General features: G+C 36.4%; 2 long non-coding RNA genes across 7 annotated transcripts in view; one reads left to right on the top strand and one right to left on the bottom strand.

The window, feature by feature from the left end:
• LOC141448291 (uncharacterized) overlaps positions 1-5,219 on the bottom strand; it is a 41,993-nt gene extending 36,774 nt beyond the window's left edge. Inside the window, exon 1 of the long non-coding RNA XR_012454934.1 lies at positions 4,551-5,219. This is a non-coding gene — a long non-coding RNA (uncharacterized lncRNA). The remainder of the gene's footprint in view (positions 1-4,550) is intronic.
• LOC141448315 (uncharacterized) overlaps positions 1-21,153 on the top strand; it is a 251,436-nt gene that overhangs the window by 52,086 nt on the left and 178,197 nt on the right. The window lies entirely within an intron of this gene.

Consider the following 21,153-nt stretch of genomic DNA (forward strand, 5'->3'; position numbering starts at 1 on the left):
ATTTTTGGAGCCATTAATACAAACTTCGATAACCGCATATGCTCTGGTATTAGTAGAGATGGATTTCTCAAGGAGATCAAAACTACTTCTGTAATCAGATATCCGCTTACTAAAAACATAACACCTGATATTGTTATGGATCAACGGAATCTTATAAAAATAAAGCCATAAAAATTTGTGTTGTAACCAGATCTTCAAGGAATCTTGACAGATTGGGGAGGTGAAATTCTTAATCAAGTGTAACAATTTGACGGAGGTGTGTGTGTGGACGAGCTGCTATATTAGAGGCGTGTAGAGATTAGATTTCAAAAATTGTGGGAAACTGGATGCCGACTAGATCGATGTTTCATAACTCTGTCAATTAATGGTGATATTGAGATTATCAGTGGAGCAACAGTTCTAATTTATGTATGCATATATAAAATCGAAAAAAAAAGTGAGGGAAAAAATTGATATATATCTCGAGAAGTGAATGAAAATCGATATATATCTCGAGAAGTGAATGAAAATCGATATATATCTCGAGAAGTGAATGAAAATCGATATATATCTCGAGAAGTGAATAAAAATCGATAAATATCTCGAGAAGTGAATAAAAATCGATATATACCTCGAGAAGTGAATAAAAATCGATAAATTCAATTAGTAAAATGGTGCTTAAGCTTCAAGATAAACTTCTTCAAGCTGCCGGTCATTAGGTTTTCTCTTGCTAGGAGCTTCTTATAACTCACTGTCTGGAGACGATAGAAGGCCCGACAGTGCACTGGAAAAAGCTCCGGGCACCAATGATCTCTGATGTTGATACAACTTTTTTTAAAATAAACTAATTAATGTGTATCGAATTTCAGTTAATATTACATTAGAAAAAGTATATTAAGAGCGTACAGTAAAGTAAAGTAATGCCTATTTTTTCAATTTGGTGTCGTGGACGCAGGCGACTAACAAACATACTCATACTTTACTTACTACAAAGCTCTCGTGTTAAACATTAAATAAAATCCAAGACCTGTAGACCAGGTCCACTAAACCCACTAAACCAACAATACATCTTAGCTTTGCGGGTATAGTCTTTAACCGCCTAACATACTTTATTATAAATTTCTCATATTAACCATTAAATAAAATCCAATCTCTTTAACAAAAACTTACAGTTTAAATTGTTAAGTATAAGGGTTGATTAAACGCCAAAAGGTACACAAATCAGCTAGTACCCAACATTTCATTCATGCTTAGCTGATATAATTTAAGTAATTTTGCTGCATTAACTTTTTCTTCACATTTTTTTAGAAATTATTAGATGTCACAGACCCTTATGCTGGCCCTTTTCATCTACAAAATATTTGTTCAAGTAGCACTGTAGATTGACTGTTATATCTAGTTATTTATAATAATCAAACTATTAATTACAGGTGAAAAAGAAAAACGTTATAAAAAATAAAAAAAAATTATGAGGCTAAAAAATTCAAAACCTTTTTTTAAAAAATGCTTATATCAACATACATCAATGATTTTGTTTATTTTATTTATTTATTTTATTTTATTTATTTTTTTAAATCGTCGGTTTAAGTTCATTCTTCGATTAAAGTAATTGTTATTGTATGAAGTAGTCAAACGTTTATAATAATAGGTAATAATTATCTGGCTTTATCGCAAATAATATAGTTTTCTTCAATTACACTCTCAATGTAGCTGTTCTTCTCACAATGTTGAATATATGTAATATATAATAAATAAGATATGCATATTTTTAGGACAGCTAATTATTCCAGTATTTTACTATAAGTAAAATTAGGGGGCCTAAATTAAATTACAATTGAGAAATGAATAATTATTGTTGAATAATCTACTTGTTATTAACTGTGTGTTATTTGTGCTCACGAATATTTCGGTAAGACGAATTCAAGACTGAAATATTCTGTTAAATCCGTGATTCAAATTTAAACAGTAGCCGACTCTAACTTTGTTTTTCTCTACTTTAACATGAATGTATATGTGACTACTAAGAATAAAGGGCATATTAAAGAGAAATTTGAAGAATAATTTGAAATGGAGTTAAAATAAAGTACCTATTTAAAAACGAAGATATAATATACATTTTATCATAATTATAACAAAATAATATTATGATCTGGCCAGCATAAGGGTCTGTGACATCTAATAATTTCTAAAAAAATGTGAAGAAAAAGTTAATGCAGCAAAATTACTTAAATTATATCAGCTAAGCATGAATGAAATGTTGGGTACTTGCTGATTTGTGTACCTTTTGGCGTTTAATCAACCCTTATACTTAACAATTTAAACTGTAAGTTTTTGTTAAAGAGATTTTTGTACCTTTTGGATAGATTTTCATTTTTGTCTATTTTACAAAGTTACTTATCTGCTTCACAGATTTTTTTAAAATTTAGAATAAGCAATTCTATCATTATAACCTGATAAGGTGTTAAGTCGGAACCGTAACTACCATTGGAGAGATCTTTTTAAAGAATGATTATAGTTGCCATCCTCAATAACAATTTTTTTGAGAAAGCGTTTTGAATAAAATAGGAAGGTATTTGTACGTAAAAAGCAAAATTAAACTGCGATTTCAGTACTTCCTCTTAAGAGGAGTAAGAAAAATAAACTGCGATTACAGTACTTCTCCCTAAAAGGCAAAGATTTTGAATCGAACGACTATTCATTAATGTAAATAGGTTCACCCATTGATAATTTTAACGATTGCAGTACTTCCTCTTAGTAGGTGCAAGAGCATCAGCGACGTAGAGGAGCTTTAACCACTTATTCGTGCTAAATTTTATCAAAATCGGACAAAGCGTTACAGAAATATTGGTAATAATAGTTTTAGAAAGGGCCTTACTTGGGTGGGGCAAACTCCCCTCTTTATGAGGCACAGCGTTCAGACTTTTAAAGTGCAAATCTGTAAAAAATTTCAATTCGAATGACACTTCATTCATGACAATCGGTTCTCGTGTCGATAATTTGAAACGATTGCTATACTTTCCCTTAACAAGTGTAAGAGCTGATCGCCGCTTTAATGTTACGTAGGGGAGCCCTAACTCTATCATCCTACCAAATTATTTCAAAATCGGGCTAAGATTTACAGAATAATTAGTAATAATAATTTTGGAGGGGGCCTTACATAAAGGGGGCTAACTCCTCTCCTATGCGATGTACAGCGTCGAGACCCCCAAAAGGCACATCTACATAAAATTCCGAATCGAATGACACCTCATTCATGAAAATCGGTTCCCGCGTTTAGGCGCTACGTAGTTTACAAAAAAGGTAACAAGAAGAAGAAGAAGAAGAAGAAGAAGAAGAAGAAGAACAAGAACAACAACAATTTTTGAAAAAGCCGTTTTTGCTCATTTTCGGCAACTTTTTTCTCGAAACCTATTAGATCTGGGTTGTTGCAAAAAAATTGCAGCTATAAAGGAGGGTTTGCCCTATAATTTAAAGAAAATTTGGGAATTTTATCTTTTATAGAAAAAGAGAAAAAAATTGTCAAAGTTGGGTGTTTTTCAACATTACGCTTTTTCGTGCAGTTTTTGACGATCAACCCTTATACAACTGTCCTACCGGACAGTTTTAATACCATCACCAGGAATCGAACCTACTAAACCAACAATAAATCTTAGCTTTGCGGGTCTAGCCTATATCCGCCTAACATACTTTGCTGTAAATTTCTCATATTAAACATTAAATAAAATCCAAGGCCTAGAGACCGGGGAATCGAACCCACTACATACATCTCAGCTTTGCGGGTCTAGCCTATAACCGCCTAACATACTTTGCTGTAAATTTCTCATATTAACCATTAAATAAAATCCAAGACCATCACCAGGAATCGAACCTACTAAACCAACAATACATCTTAGCTTTGCAGGTCTAGTCTCTTAACCGCTAGGCTACCGTGGCGCCTTTAAGACCGTACATTATACTTGCATGAAACTGGGAAACAAGCTTATATATATACCCACGTCCTCCTGAACTGCCTTTAATGTTGTCACTCTTTTGTTGCTTTGAGTTCGAGAGAGTGAGAGTGTGTGATTGTTTCCGGAAATTTAGTTTAAAACGGAAGTAAAGGAGAAAACACAGATTGTTGAATCCATGTCGTAGTCACACGCACGGACGTACGCACAAACATATTCACATATCCTTTTGCCACAAGTTGGCACTAGTATAAACAGGAGACAGACAGTCTGACAAATAGGTCCGGGTGTTAAACACAAGTAGCTCGAACTAGAAACCATTCTAACAACAACACCATGTGTTAATTACATTAGATGCATGTTTTGCACACAGTAGATATTGTGTTGGCAGTTGTATAAAAGAGGTATTTGCCTGTATAGAGGTGGCATAGAGTTGGGTGTGCGTGTAAATGGCGCGCAAAAAGCTGTTGTTCTGTTCATAAAGGCGGGAGTTCAGTAGGCGGGAAAACATTAACGTATCCTGTTCAGCATATTCAAAAACTAACGTAAACTATTTGCGTTTTTTTTTTAATTAAATAACAATACTAAAAATACTTATATATAGAAATAGATAGTTTTAAAAACCTTGAGAAGGATGCTGGGTCCATTGGAACTCGTGTGAGTGTTTATATAATGGTGTAAGCTGGTGATGCTGGTGATGTTAACGCAGATAGATTCTTGAGCGAGAGGATTAGGTGGAAAGTTAACTTGCTACGTGATTGGTAGGCGGTAGGATGGATCAATTATAAGGCGGTGGAAGTCCATCGTTTTTTTTTTTTTTTTTTGCTCCTTCTTCAACGTGCGTCTTAGCGCCTCAGCCTCTTTGGGAAGCGCGGACGTCCGTGAAGGAATCTCTCTCTCTCTCTACCTCACAGCCATCTTTGTCTACTGTAAGAGGCCGAAGCTATTAAAGTGGCTCGTCTTCAGTTCGTGAACAGTGAAGAGAACCTCCTCCCTTCGTCGTCTCTTCATCACTCTCTCTCACTTCAGGCTCTCATGCCCCTCGGGAAGAAAAAGATAAAAATAAAAGCTAAAGACGAAGCTGTTTCTTCCCTTCAATGTTACCAACCCACAACTGAAACCACAAAAAAAAAAGAAAAAAAAAAGAAGAAAAAAAAGACCAGTCTTAAAAGTTATTTATTATTCACATCATGAATAAGGTGGTAAGACTGAAATAAAGTTTTGTAATACAACGTCCTGGGAGACATTTTATTTGCCTCATTAGGTTTTTCTTTCCTTTCATTTTAAGGTTATGTAATTTTATTTTTATGTTTATGTAAAATGTGGAGAATATAAAAAAGGTTCAAGTTTTTATTTTCGTAAAGTTTAAAAAGGAAATAAGGGTTTTCCGGTTTTTATTACGGGGGGGGTCAAGAGTTCATGAATTTTTTCCCCCTTACAACTGTGCGTAGGGAATGAAGTACAACTTCCGGTCATTACTATGGTTACTAAAAGGTCCAAGTTTAAAGAATGCGGAGAACTAATAATTGGAAAAAACAAAATCACGCTACATTCTCTTAGTACCCTAATCTCGAGATTTTAACTCAGAGATTCACTAACCACTGTGCCGACAAAAATTTTAGAAATGCATACAACAAAAACTTTGTATATTAAATTGTAGAAGACAATATGAGAGTAGCATTGTCATCTATACGACCAAATATAAACTGTAATTATCAAAAAAACATCAAGCTCAAATTTCTCATTAAAACTATTCTTATATTAACTTGTAATTAATCCCTTAATAAACATATACTGTTGTTTTTTGTAGCACAATATTATGTTTATTTTATATTGAAAATAAACAAACTATTTTACACACTGTATTATGGGGATAAGGTATCTAACTCAATAATATTTAATATTAAAACAGAATATTTAAGTCATAATAATTGTAACTAACATTGTACATTTGTAAAACCGTTAGAGAAAAAGTTTACCTCGCCCCCCCCCCTAATCGAGAACTATCCTTAAACGAATTTCCCAACCAAAGTAAAAGTCCGTTAACAACTTCAAATTCGATTTTGGAACCCATTGAACAGTACCCAAAGAGAAAAGACCATAAATTAGAGAAAAAATGGCCCCTCAGATGAGGGAATCTATCCACCAACTTTTTTTTAGAAGTACCCCCCATAGTCGAATTTTCCGCGGGGTCGGGGGGGGGGGGTAAAAGGTTACAATTACCATGATTAAAAAGAAACTGGTCGGGATCGTTTTCAGGAAAATCTCTAGATGCTGGGAAAAAAAGAAGAAGCGAGTGTTTACTTGTAAAAATTCAATGCAGAAATTTAGAATAAACATTTTAAAGAAGGGGGCGTAGAAAAAATAATAATATTAAAGCGTCCAATATTTCACATCGAGAGAAATAAAGACACAGTTGTAATATGAACATCCGGTGTCCATATGACAGGATGCTACTCTCCACTGCATATATCCGTTCTGTTTCCAATGGCTCTCGTCCAAAAAAAAATCATCTCCGCTCCGTTTTAGTTTAGACTTCTTGACATCTAGCGATTTGTCAGGGCACGGCTTGCCAGTTGTTCGCCAAGATAACTATATTTAGAGCTCCCAGTGAATAGTATATAACAATAGGCAGTTATTATCTGTCAAAAAAACAAAACCAAAATAATCGTAAAAAATACATTTTTTATTTAGTAGCCAATTCTATAACCTTCTCTTAGTATTATGATTAAGAGAGGGGTCTTACCTGGCTGGGCTAAAGGCACTAATCTTCGCGCCATAAGGTATCATGGACTACTTAGAGGTAGAGGTTAACTTCGCCGCCCAGAAAGCCGCTGGATTCTTCGCAGAGGATCGCCAAGACCCATTGGCTGAGATAATGAATCGTTCAAACGTCGTGGAGGATTTATTTGGAAGGGAGAAGGTTGATAGGGTTTTGGGCTAAAAGGATTCGTGTGAGAGGATAGTTGGGTGGGAAATTTGAAGGTCATTGAGAATAGTGTGACGTTCTTAGGAGCATTGATCAGGGTACATAAGCTTTCGGGTTGGAAGGGAGTGGATACGATAAAGGTTCCAGTGTTAGGCTGTCCCACATTCCGTATGTCCGTATTGGGACTAGAAAGGAGCATTGACCAGGGTGCGTAAGCCTTTGGATTGGAAGGGATTGGATAGGATAAAGGTACCAGTGTTAGACTGTTCCGTAGGTCCGTATTGGGGCTAGAAAGGAGCATTGACCAGGGTGCGTAAGCCTTCGGATTGGAAGGGATTGGATAGGATAAAGGTACCAGTGTTAGGCTGTCCCGTATGTCCGTATTGGGGCTAGAAAGGAGCATTGACCAGGGTGCGTAAGCCATTGGATTGGAAGGAATTGGATACGATGAAGGTTCCAGTGTTAGGCTGTCCCGGATGTCCGTATTGGGGCTAGAAAGGAGCATTGACCAGGGTGCGTAAGCCATTGGATTGGAAGGGATTGGATAGCGTAAAGGTTCGAGTGTTAGGCTGTCCCATATGTCCGTATTGGGACTAGTAGTGAGTAGTAATGCTGTCACGAGTCGAACGTTTGTCTTTGTATACTAAAAAGATTATATCCGATCATTTAACTCATTTCGTTGTAGTCGAGTATGAGGATGCCAGGTTAGTGGTTTGTAAAGTCAAACTTAATGAGCTTTAATTGAAGCTTAGAACTTGCATCTTTTACTTTTATTATAGTTCCAAAATTAATAAAAATTATTGAGTTACTCAATAGAAATCAGCTGGCTCTGTTAAGATTTAACGAACATTATTTTACTTTTAAATTATTTTAAAGGAAATAATTCTCTCAGCATTTTATTCCCAACATTGTAAACAGGATGTTACTTCGTGGAACTCGGTAAGTTTCTGTCCCTTTTAGAAGTTAACTAATTGAATTAGGACATCCGTATTTATAGTACTGGGTAGCGGAAATCCATTTTTTTTTATGAACTCTTCTTTCTTTGAACGAACACCAACTTTCAGAAACTTTACTCGAACTATTATAGTATTAATACGAAAGCAAAACTTGCATTTTACTGAATTAACTATTGTCTGGTTTTAATTAATATTTGTTCCCTATAAATAATCTACTTAAATCTTTGTAGAGTACTTGGTTCTTGAATTATTTATTTTTTTCTAAGCATCCTATACGAAAGGATGATTCCCATTAAATCGGAAATGCTTTTACTTAACAATAAATGTTTGCTCACGTCATTTTAGTTTTTTTTTTAGTTCCGCCGTTTTCTTGAAACCGTGAAATTAGAACTCCGTAAACTTTTTTATTTTAGATTTTAGTAAATAATTCAAGGCATGACTCGAAGGCGCACGGAACTCTTTTCCTGTGCAATGACCGCTGACCTCTGTACATCCCTGGAGAAATGTTTCTAGTAAAAAAATGTTTAAATTTTCAGATTTAGATGTACGCAATGAGCCGTCAATTATTTTAAAGAAAAAAAGTTAGGAGTTAGTTTCGAGAAAATGTGAAAAAAGTCTCATATCCGCTCAGGAAATTGGTTTTGTTGAAGAGATTCACTGTGTTCTGTTAAACTGGTTGTAACATGCATTGAGTTGCAAAACTAAACAATTAAACAAATAAAAAAAGTTTAAGGAGGGAGTTACGCGTTAGCTCCCAATCAGGCGCAGAGCTTAGGCTAAGGTTTTAGTTCTAGGGCTATTTTTTGATATCTTGATCCCCTTATATTTGACACTGAACAGTAACAAGTCAAACATGATGAACATTGTAGTATAAGTCAGTCAACACTCAGTTGACATATGTTCCTTTAGCATTTAACTATGACGTATACATGTAGTGAGCATGTTCTATGATCAGGAGTGGGTTTAGATATCAGGTGATCAGATGACAAGGAGCTAAGTGATATGTTTGCTTGGTGGGAGAGCTAGGATTAACCTGCCGGAAATTCTCTCTCTCTCTCTCTCCGCCTTTTACGTCAACCAATGTTTTTGTTATCGTGCGTTTTATGCGTGTTAACTGGCGGGGGGTTTTTGGTACAAGATGCTCACAACTTGTCCACCTTTGTTTGCTTTTTGATCGTAATAACATAATCATCAGTGAACTAATACCTAGTTCAGCCGGGAGAGAGCACCAAAGTAACATCCGGTTAGCCTAGGCACCACGGTGGTTATTGTTCGTGTATTACGAGGTTTTGGTGAACAGGACCACAGCTACTCTAGGTCCAAACCAACTACTGTTTTAGTTCGATCAACTATCATAAATAAGCTACTGTACAACACATCCCTGGCTATTAAATCACCTTGCGTAAGCATCGTCCAAACGACCATCAAAGATCCATTGGAAGTATGTACGTATGTGTGTGTTTGTAAATATTATACATAGAGGTCGCCCCAAACTAGGTCCTGTTAAATTTTCGATTAGAATTAAACCCCCCTTCAAACTATTCACAAACTATCAAAAACCTATTCCATACAACCCCCTCTATATCCATGTCTAACCTGCCGCTTTATAACCTTCTATAACTGTATTTTATTACTTTAATATTTATACACTGAGGGCAGTGTCCTAGGTCCTCTTCTATACTCTTTATATGCAGCAGACATACCTCAACATCCAAATACCATTCTTTCTACCTTTGCTGACGATACTGCAATCTTATCTCACCTCATTCCGATCCTCTTATCGCTACACGAACTCTACAAACACACATCAACCACTTACAGGACTGGCTTTTCAAATGGAGAATCAAAACCAACGTTACGAAGTCAAAGTTTATAGTGTTTACTCTCAGACGGAAAATCCTACCTCCTGTCATCTTGAACCAAACTCCTATACCAACTGTGGACAAAGTACGCTACTCTGGACTGCACCTAGACAAACGGTTGACATGGAATCCCCATACTAGACTGAAAAGACAAGAAACTAACCAACGCTACAAAACTTCTCGCCAGACTACTTGACAAACGTTCGAAACTTAACCTACAAAACAAAAGACTCTTACATCTACTGTTACTGCGACCTATTTGGTCATACGGCATCGAAGTGACGAGGATCGACTAAGCGTTCCAACTCTCTACGCCTCCAGACATTACAGTCCAAAAATACTTCGAAAACTTCTTAACGCTCCGTTCTAAGTATCTAACCTCACCCATCCATAATGACCTCAAAATCCCTTTCATTACAGGATCTTGCTAACACTCGTTTTCTCTAATTTCATTCCTCTACTAGCAGCTCATCCTAACCCACACATAGAACACCTATCTTCCTCCACATTACGCCAGGTAATCCTCTAAGGAGATTGAAGAGAAGATGGCCTCGTAATATACTCTTACCGTGAGAGCAAAGCCACGTTACTGGAGTGACACCACTGGGTGCCTTCTCCACTCGTGATTTTCACGTGTTATTTTTTTGCTATCAGCTACCACATTTGCTTGTTGCAACAACCGTTGCAGTGGTAAATTCCAATAAAAGATTAAATAAAAAAATATATAATTTTCACTAATAGTATTCGTCGTATCTTTCATCGGAAGTGAAGGGAACAGCAAAAAGAGGGAAGAACAATAGTGCATTAATGATGATTGGCTACATTTAATAATCTAGACAAGATCATAAAAGAGTTTTTTAATGGCCGTACGTAGTATTTCTCCCGCGTATTTTTTTAATAGTATAGGTTAGGTTTTTTTTTTTATAGGTTAGTTTACTCTCGTTAACCAGTTTCGAACTCTCTCTAAATATTATTCTAAGCAATAAAACTATGGCTGCCTGTAAATCTATTAATCTTTTATTAATAGTCACTAGAAAATAATAAATATTGACTATTCCCTAATATATTTCCTGTATAGGGGTTATGAATATTTCTTGTCAAGAATGGGTAATTCCTTTCCGGTAGCGGTTAGCTTCTTAATAGATCTGAGTTTAATACTTTAATAGCCATTATTTATTGGGCATAACTTTGATGACTTGCACGAATATTAATAAATTGTTTGATTAAATTAGAGATTTTAAAAATCGCTATCCTGAATCTTCCTAGGAAAAAATCCCCCGGACACGATCTTATCACCGCCAAAGTCCTCCGGCAAATGCCAAAACGTGCTATCGTTTTCCTTACCTACCTATACAATTCAGTACTAAGAACCACATTTTTCCCGATTCAATGGAAATTCTCCAAAATAATAATGATTCCTAAACCTAAAAAGCCAGTAAACAACGTTTCGTCCTATCGTCCTATAAGCCTTCTTCCAATCTTAGGAAAACTCCTTGAGAAACTGCTCCTAAAACGAATTTATCCTCTCCTAGAATCACAGGAAATACTTCCGTCCCATCAATTTGGTTTCCGCGCTCATCACTCTACAGTCCCGGGTCCCGGGTTCGAATCCAGCTGCTGAGCCTTAGATTTTCTCTTCCTAGTAGCTTCTTACAGCTCACTGTCCGGTGATGGACAGTGTTGTCTGTAACGAGAGAACACTGTCCGGAGGCCGGCAGTGCAAAAGCTCCGGGCGCCAATAACCTTAGATGTTGACGCGCCTTAAATCACAAAAAAAAAAAACTCTACAGTCCAGCAATGTCATCGTGTTGTGGATGTAATCTCAACCTCTCTTGAGAATGGACAGTATTGTCCGGGAGTTTTTCTCGACGTTGCTCAAGCTTTCGATCGCGTCTGGCACCGGGGATTGCTTGCCAAACTCAAGAGCATCCTACCAACTACATATTTTCTCATCCTTCAATCTTACCGTACTGGACGCTTATTTAGTGTCGTCTCCTTGTTACCCAGTTCGAGCAGATGTTCTCCAGGGAAGTGTCCTTGGGCCTGTACTCTACACCATATGCACTGCTGATATTCCTACCAATCCTCGTACCTTCCTTTTTACTTATGCCGATGATACGGCCATCCTCTCTCCTCATGTAATTACACTTGCTTTTTATTAATTTTAATTCTCCATTTCTTTAGCCAAGGCGCCAGAGATTTTATTTGGGATTGTAGGGAGCCTATAGGCAAGGACCGGAGTCTTTATGAGGAGAGAGGATGGCCGTATCATCGGCATAAGTAAAAAGGAAGGTACGAGGATTGGTAGGAATATCAGCAGTGTACATGGTGTAGAGTACAGGCCCAAGGACACTTCCCTGGGGAACACCTGAACTGGGCAACAAGGAGAGTAGACATTTCCAAAGACGACACTAAAAAAGCGTCCAGTAAGATAAGATTGAAGGATGAGAAAATATGTAGTTGGTAAGACGCTCTTGAGTTTAGCAAGCAATCCCCGGTGACTTTTAGGCGCCAAAGTAGCCGAGAGGTTAAGATACTAGACCCGCAAAGCTAAGATGTATTGTTGGTTTAGTGGGATCGATTCCCCTGGTGTATGCCATGGATTTTATTTAATGGTTAATATGAGGAATTTATAGTAAAGTATGTTTGCTAGTCGCCTCCGTCCACGACACCTAATTGGGTAGTTGGTCGTAAAGCCTGCCTAAAAAAATAGGCGATTACTTTACTTTTCTTTACCTGGTGACTTTTTTTTTTTTTTAAATTTAGAAATTTGTTTAAATATTTATTTTTCATGCCATAAAATAAATTTGTGCAAACACTTCAATCCCGCTCGCGTCACTATTTGAGAAATACTAACTGTTGTATGAAAACCGGATATGACGGCAATTTTTATTAAAACATTAACCACTAATGATGTGGAAATTATTTTCCCCACCACAAAACCGCACAAATAGCTGTTATATATATTATACCAAAATGTGGGTCCATGTCGACGTGTATATCTACTTTTTTGGGTGACCTTTAATTATGTGGCCATTTGTTTACCGGGACCAAACCACTAATATTTTAATGATGTGAAAGAAATTTGTTATAAATTGAGAATACAACTAAAACAAAAACTGTATTTTTTTATTATTTTCTATTTAATTCTCGCTAACAGGCAATAATGTGATCTCAGGACTCTCCGGACTGCAAATAAAAGGTTTATACTTTCTCTTATTGCTTCAGTAAGGAAATTTTTGTAATCGATTTTTGGTTTTTCGATATTGAATTTTCATAGAAAATATCAATTATTTGGAAAAAATTGTAAATTTAATATTTTCATAAGCAGTAATTAGAATTATAGAAAGAGGGTGAGAGTGAAGAAGCAGTTGTGGCGATGTCACAGCCGCGTCGCTAAGCATCCCAAAAGTTAGTAGTGCGAGAAAACTTTTTTAAATTGCTTGACGATCTCTGGAGAAACTGCGATCTAGCGTGGAAAACTATTGTCTGCACAATGGGAGAGAAAGGCTGACGGGTAAATGAGAGAGGGAGAGAGGTAGGAAGAGAGTTGTTTTGTTCTGTATTCCCCGGGAAGATGTGCGCAGCCTGAATTGGGTTGCTCTTTCTCGGAGCGGGACGAAGCGGTCGGTTTTCCGGCCCTCGCCACCGCTAAATAAAGTAAGGAAATAAAAAAAAAAGGAGAAAAGGAAACTCTCTGTTAGAACGGATGTAGTGAGAGTAGGAAGAATAAGAGGAGAATAAGTTAAGATCCGGAAAGGAGCCGAGAAAGAGAGAGGGAGAGAGTTTCCGGAAAGAGAAAAGACTCTTGTGATTGTATCTATTTCTATGTTGGTTCCCTTAATAGAAGAGATAGGGCGCTTCTGGGACGCAATTTCTTTTTTCCTACTTCCACTTTGCTCCAGTAGGGCTCGGCTTTTATTTCTTTCTTTATTGTTTCCGCAGACTGGGCTTGCTTGCTAAAGACCTTTCTGCGGTGGTACACCTCTCCTGCTTGACCTACACACACACACACCCAGACACTCAACTCTTCGGGAAAGTTACTTTTTCCCCATTTCCAGCTTACAGTTATCCTTCTCCCTTGTTTTTATTTCCGGTGCTAAGGCCTGTCTAAGACAGTAAAAAAGAAAAAGGAAAAGAAAAGAAGAAGAATGAACCCATACTTTTTTTTTATATATATATATTTTGCTTTCACTTACCATTCTTTCAAAATAATTGAGGTCCTCTGAGATCGAAAGAAATATTTTTGTAGAATCGAGGTCTTGAATTTTAACAGAATATCTTCCTTAATAAAATTACTTAACCACCCCGGAAATTGCGAATTGGTGACCATAAAAAAAGAAGACGAATTGTTGGAAGCTGGGACTCCATTATCTTTGATTTTGTCCATCGCAGCTCGCATGCTCACTGTATCCCTGATCGGTTCCGGACTTACATCCATCCTCAGAGGTAGATTACTCAGTTTGGTGCAGAGATTTTGACTTCACTTCCGTTTCTGTCCTGCACTAACACTTTGCTGACTACACCAAACTAACCACATTCTGAAACTTTATTATTTAGAATTGGTCACACCATAAGACTTAACGTTCAGGATATGTCTTCTAAAAAATTTACTCTAAACTTGTAACTTACATTTCATAGATGTAATATTATTCCATTTGAACATTTATTGTAGAGAAATAAGTTTTAGATAGGTTCTTGGGAACTCTGGTTCCTTAATAGAATAGATAGGGCGCTTCTGGTACGCAATTTTTTTTTTCTACTTCCACTTTGCTCCGATTGGGCACGCTTTTACTTCTTCCTTTATTGTCTGGAATGGTGGTCGACTTCTATCCAGTGTCGCACTTCATTGTAATTTCCGGCTTTTCTTAAAGTATTTAAGAGTTAAATTATTCTATTTTGACAAATTTAAAAAATAGAAAATCATGAAAATAACATTAATTCCTCTTAGGTAAATGGCGATAGTAAATCGCCATGCGAGTATTAGCTCAGATTTTTTTTTTAAAAAAAACCATTAAATTCTAAATTATTTATTTCTTTAATTAAGTTTAAGGAACAATATAACAAGTTCGTTCTACAATTTATTACTATTAAGCAAAAATAAAATTAGGGTGTATGTTGGTCTAGTGGTTATAAGAATGGCTTTGTAATCTGGAGATTCCAAGTTCGAATCCCGCGTAAATAGAGTTATTTTTTATTTATTAGGAAAAAATGTTTAAAAGCGTTTTTGGGGGAAGGTATGTGTGTTGAAAAGCGGTAGAGTGAATGGTTTAGTGGGGAGAGAGAGAGAGTGAGAGAGCGACAGCGAGCGTTAGAAAGAGAGAGAACATGGACTAGGATAATAATGGAATCGTCTTTTAATTAAATATAAAGATTAGTTAATATAAATGTTAAACATACGATGATATTACACTTTTATAATACTATATATATATAGGGATAATATATAATTACACAATTTACTACATATAAACTATTAATACAGATGAGATATGAATATGTAATGTTACTTGGTTATAATTATGATAAATTGTTCCTTTAACGTAATTTACCATCTTGTGTAGTGTAATACAGACCGACACGCGTACCCTCTAGTGTTCAAACATCGCGCCTCTGGCCTGGGTTTCTCATACTCTCTAGCCGGCACCTAGTATCCATCACCCATCCTCCTTTAGAACTGACTCTGCCAATACGAGACTGGCTGCCATGGTTACATGAATATACTATCCGCGCCATATACTGCTATGTATTCAATGTATGTTTATTGCGTTTAACCTCTCTCTTCATTTGGAATAAATTCCTTACGAGTAAATTGTAGTTTGTTTTTTTTTTGTTTTTTAATTTCTCTTTAAAAAAAATAATATTTAAAAAAACTGGCGTGATCCACTCACACGACTTCCTTCTTACTGCTGTTCTCAATGTTTAAATACTTCCGGTAAAAGCTCGATTAGATAATTTGACTCAATCGTTAACGTTTTCGTCACTTTGTTTCACAAACAATCAATAAAAATAAACAAAAAATCACCCAAGATTTGATTATAATTTGCATATTTGGCAATTTCTATCAACTTTCAATAATAAGTCGGTAATGAAATTTTTGTCCATGGCTTACTTTATAAGTTTACGAGTTTTGTTTCCATGTTTATGGTTAATTGCATGAACGGTCCAGATCGCACCAGCAGATTGCTGTGGTAGAAAACAGAAGTTGAAGGAGCTACGTCTGACGGAGCATGAAAGTGGCATATGAACCATTTCCAGGATTCAGTTTGTTTTACCATTCGTTCTATTGTGTGAAGGAAGAAGCTGGAAGAAAGGGTCGGGGGTACTTGCCGGAAGTAATGCTCAGTCAGGGGATTCCATGTTTACAAAGTAGTGGGGGATAGATGTCTAGGTGTAAAGTTTTTCTTGCCCTTTTACTAAGAAAGAACTTTACTTACACAACTAATGCCTGCCACTAGTTATTAAATAATATGTGGGTTTGATAAAATAATAAAACTCGCTAAATTTGTAAGTAATAACCTGATTTATTAACACATTACCTTTACTCACATTAACATTTACTAGCAACTAACGCTATTCATTACAGTCACCATTTACAACAGTCACAACAGTTTACTGTTACTTACTCACTACGTAACGCTACAAAACTGTTCCCCGACTGACCACTGGTCCGCACTGCACCGAATTGCACTAGTCTCTGCTACACAAACAAAGCTCTACTACTAACTGACTAACCGCCTGACTAGCTATCTCTGAAGCACTCCGCAACACTGACTCTCTCAAACTGTCACTTCCAAAGTGTCTCTCCAAACTAACGTCTCTCCAAGACTCACTCAAAACTAACTGATTAAAACTGATTAACAACTGTAAAACTCTAATAACTCGTTAAGAACTGACTTCACCAGCTGTGTCTGCCTCCTTTTAACTGCGTGCCTCCCTCCAACTGGGACTGCTCTCCTCCAATTCTCTGAGCATAAGTTTCCACGCCCTCCTGACGTTCATTGGCTGGAGAAAACATACTGCCACCACCTCAGCTGGGGCCGCCCTCCTCCTACTCTCTGTCTCGCTCCTACCTGTCAATCACTGGCTGGGAAAACACATATGCCACCACCCCAACTGAGGCCTTTCTCTTAGCTGGCTTTTACACAGGTCACTAACTCCTTGAACAATCTAGCCCTTTCCTTTCTAGTTCAGGTAGAGACCGGCCCTTTTGTCTACACAGTGGTGGCCTGATACCGACTTTGGTCGCTTAACCCCTAGAACAATCTAGCCTTTCTTCTCTGCCACAGGTAGATACCGCCCTTTTGTTTATGCAGTGGCGGCCTGTTACTGACTTTGATCGCTCAACCCCTAGAACAATCTAGGCCTTTCTTCTATGCCCAGGTCAACTTCGTTACACTAGGAAACTCCTGTTGTACCCAGTGCACCGCCCTAAGATGATACTCCTGCCGCCCTAACCGCCGAAAAACTCAAAATGATTATCTACCCGCAAGCATTTCCTTCTACTTAGCGTCATTACGGAAAACATGACGAGCATTTTCCAAGAACAATGTCTTTGGTTACAGTTTTCAACTTTGCCGACTTGAACTCTTTGCTAAACATACGAGTATAATTATGGGGATTAATAGGATGAAACAAATAACTGCAATTATCAGTCATGATATATTTTTATTGTGCCGAGCTTTCGACCTAGGGACTAGGTCATCTTCAGGGCTAATTGACAATGTAATATTTTACATTATTAAAGGGTTGGTGTGTCTTCTGTCTTGTCTGCTCATGGACTGAGTGTGATCGGTCTATGTGTAATGTGTGTTAGGTTGTGTGGAAGTCAGTGTTGCCAATTGTCAAGTATTTTGTATTTACTTATTTTGTACACGCCAGCTTACTACAAAATACTTAACAATTGGCAACACTGACTTCCTTACAACCAAACACATATCACACGCACAGACCGATCACACTAAGTCCATGAACAGATAAGACAGAAGACACACCAACTCTCTAATGATGTAAAACAGTATATTGTAAATATATATTGTAAATATATAAACAGTAATTAGGTAAATATTTTTGTAAATTTTCGTTACATTATACATATTCATTGTAATATAATTAATTGGTAATATTATTGTTAACACACTGTAAATATGTTCCACAGCCCTGAAGATGACCTAGTCCCTAGTCCTGAAAGCTCGGCATAATAAAGTTTATCATGACTGAAACTGGCAGTTATTTGTTTCATCCTATTTGAAACATTGAATCAGTCACCAAAAATAATGAACAGTAATTACAGGTATTAAATTGTAATCACTTATTTATCTAAAATATTTATTCAACTATTTAGTCCGTAAATTGTATAAAAGCGGAAGTGGAGCTTTAGTAATAGTTTGTAAACACGAATTTATGCATCAATATGAGGTTTGTACATTTATAGGTTAGGTTATGTGTGGTCTATATTAGATTACACGTATGTATCATTTCGTAATATTATATATTGATTCTTCTCTCGCCCCTCTCACCAGTATACACACAGACTAAGACACAGTGTTCACAGCGTATAGCTCTAGAGATGACATTATATTATAGCAAATCTAGCCATACTTGTGCAAGGCGGAGGGGGGACCGACCACACTTTAGACTGCACTGTACGTGTGAATGGTAAAACCATTGTTATTATCTATTCAGTTTAATGTATACAATATACAATGTTATCGTGTTTACAAATGTTTCAATCGGCTGCCGATAATGTTGCAAATATTAACCGCTATTCTACTGTTATGTATATATATAGGTACGTAAACAGATATAACAGACAAATCTGCAATATGTATAATATAATGGGAGATGTATAATATTCTCTCAGTAATAATGCTTCTCTCATCTCGATTTACATACCGACAGATATATATTCACATTTATACGCACAGACGTACATTCAAACTGACGCACAAACACGTCATGCATTCTAGTCGAATGGCTGGGGAAATATTTCTCTATGAAATTTAAATCTTTTGGGGTTATTTATGATAAATTTATTGTGAGAAAAAGTTGAAGAGAATTACCTCAATTTTTCACTCAGAAGAGAAAGTTGTTGTAATTGTGCAGATGCAGGAATTTTGTTTTATCATCACCTGAAAGATCCGTTTGAAGTTCGTCTTTTTGACCGCAAATATGGTCTACTAATCGAACATTTTACCGGTAAATGTCTAGGGGGAGCTTCTAGACGTGGAGCCGGTTTAACTTTTTTATTCTTAATTTGCCCATTTTAGCGAAAAATATGGATTTATCAACATAAGAATAAAATGTGAAAGCATGATTCTAAATTTTAGGTAAATTATACTATTTCAAAATAGTGATTTACGATATATAATTTTTAAATTCATCCCGTAACAAATGGTAGAGTCGGTTGGGTATTCATACCAGATATTTTTTGTTACAATTCTTTTATTGAATGAAGAATAAATTAAATATAATTATATAGGCGTCACGGTAGCCGAGCGGTTAAGATACTAGACCCGCAAAGCTAAGGTGTATTGTTGGTTTAGTGGGTTCGATTCCCGGTGTCTAGGTCTTGGATTTTATTTAATGGTTAATATGAGAAATTTATTGTGAAGTATGTTAGGCGGATATAGGCTAGACCCGCAAAGCTAAGATGTATTGTTGGTTTAGTGGGTTCGATTCCCCCAGTCTCTAGGCCTTGGATTTTATTTAATGGTTAATAAAAGAAATTTACAGTAAAGTATGTTAGGCGGTTTTAGGCTAGACCCGCAAAGCTAAGATGTATTGTTGGTTTAGTGGGTTCGATTCCCCCGGTCTCTAGGCCTTGGATTTTATTTAATGGTTAATAAAAGAAAATTTACAGTAAAGTATGTTGGGCGGTTATAGGCTAGACCCGCAAAGCTAAGATGTATTGTTAGTTAGTGGGTTCGATGCCCTGGTCTAGACCTTGGATTTTATTTAATGGTTAATAAAAGAAATTTTACAGTAAAGTATGTTAGGCGGTTATAGGCTAGACCCGCAATGCTAAGATGTATTGTTGGTTTAGTGGGTTCGATTCCCCCGGTCTCTAGGCCTTGGATTTTATTTAATGGTTAATAAAAGAAATTTACAGTAAAGTATGTTAGGCGGTTATAGGCTAGACCCGCAAAGCTAAGATGTATTGTTGGTTTAGTGGGTTCGATACCCAGTCTCTAGGCCTTGGATTTTATTTAATGGTTAATAAAAGAAATTTTACAGTAAAGTATGTTTGCTAGTCGCCTCCGTCCAAGACACCTAATTGTTAGTTGGGCGTTAAGCCCCGCCTGAAAAAATAGGCTATACTTTACTTCTACTAGTTTTTATTGTAATTTTCATGAATGAAGAATATCGAAGGGTATATATATTGTTGCAATAAATGTGCGTGTTCTCATTATTATTGTTATTATTTATTCATTGGTATCTATGATTATTGCTCCTTTTTGTTCATTATAACCGCAGCTATATTATATATATGACGTAAAAATTAGGTATTCTTTATAGAAAATAATGATTAACTATTGATATCAATTCTCGTACAAAAGAATCAATTATGGACTGGAGAACAGATGTAGCCTGTTTCTTAACCCTGGTATATATCTTCAGGTAGAAATGAAGAAATAAATTATAGACCTAATAATTAATATTTAATGCTTGTAGGGCTTTTGCAGCTTTCATTGTTTACTGATAACTTTTTACTGTTGATTTATTTATGAAGTGTACAAGGTAGGACAGGTGAGTGACGTACATATGATGGCCTAAATATTGGCGATATGATGTCACCCTATGGTGGGTGGATTTCTTTTACTTTCTCTTTCTCACTATTTCTTCGTAAAATAGTGTTTTGTAATCCGTGCCGTCTTACCGGAAATATCAGTTTTTGAAAACACGATTAATTTCGAAAACGATTAATTTCCTGATTACGTATGATACTGTTTTTTTTTTTTTGTTTTTTTTTGAAAGTTCAAAATTTAATATTTCGCTTAGGAGTCGTCATACTGCGCAGACAATATAAGGTGATGATCAAAATCGCTGGACTGGAAAGATCGCTCTGTTAAGATGATTGATCAGTTATTAAGAAAATGAGGACTACCTGGGAGTATAGAACATTAACTGTAAAGGCACACAATGATCGATAGCTGGTTCTACCACTTACAGAAATAAAAAAAAAATCGTTTAAATTTTCCGAATTTGAGTTTTCCACACTGGAAGTGTCCGGAATTTGAGATTTCCTGTTCGAGTTCAAAGTAAGCGAGGTTTTCACGAATTGGTCTCATCTCTCTCTCTCTCTCTCTCCCCTCCTTGGCCCAAACCAATGATTGACCTTGAAATAAAGAATTGCTCATCCATAGTAATCCATTATCATGGATACTCCACCGGAAGATAGTTTCTATGACACGTAAACTTCGCGCACGTATCCGCTATCATCTTTTCTTCAGCGTTTTTTTCCACTCCCTTTCATCTAC

Source organism: Rhodnius prolixus, unplaced genomic scaffold (assembly GCF_049639745.1).
Source record: "Rhodnius prolixus isolate KJV_2025 unplaced genomic scaffold, Rpr scaffold_19, whole genome shotgun sequence".
NCBI lineage: Eukaryota > Metazoa > Arthropoda > Insecta > Hemiptera > Reduviidae > Rhodnius > Rhodnius prolixus.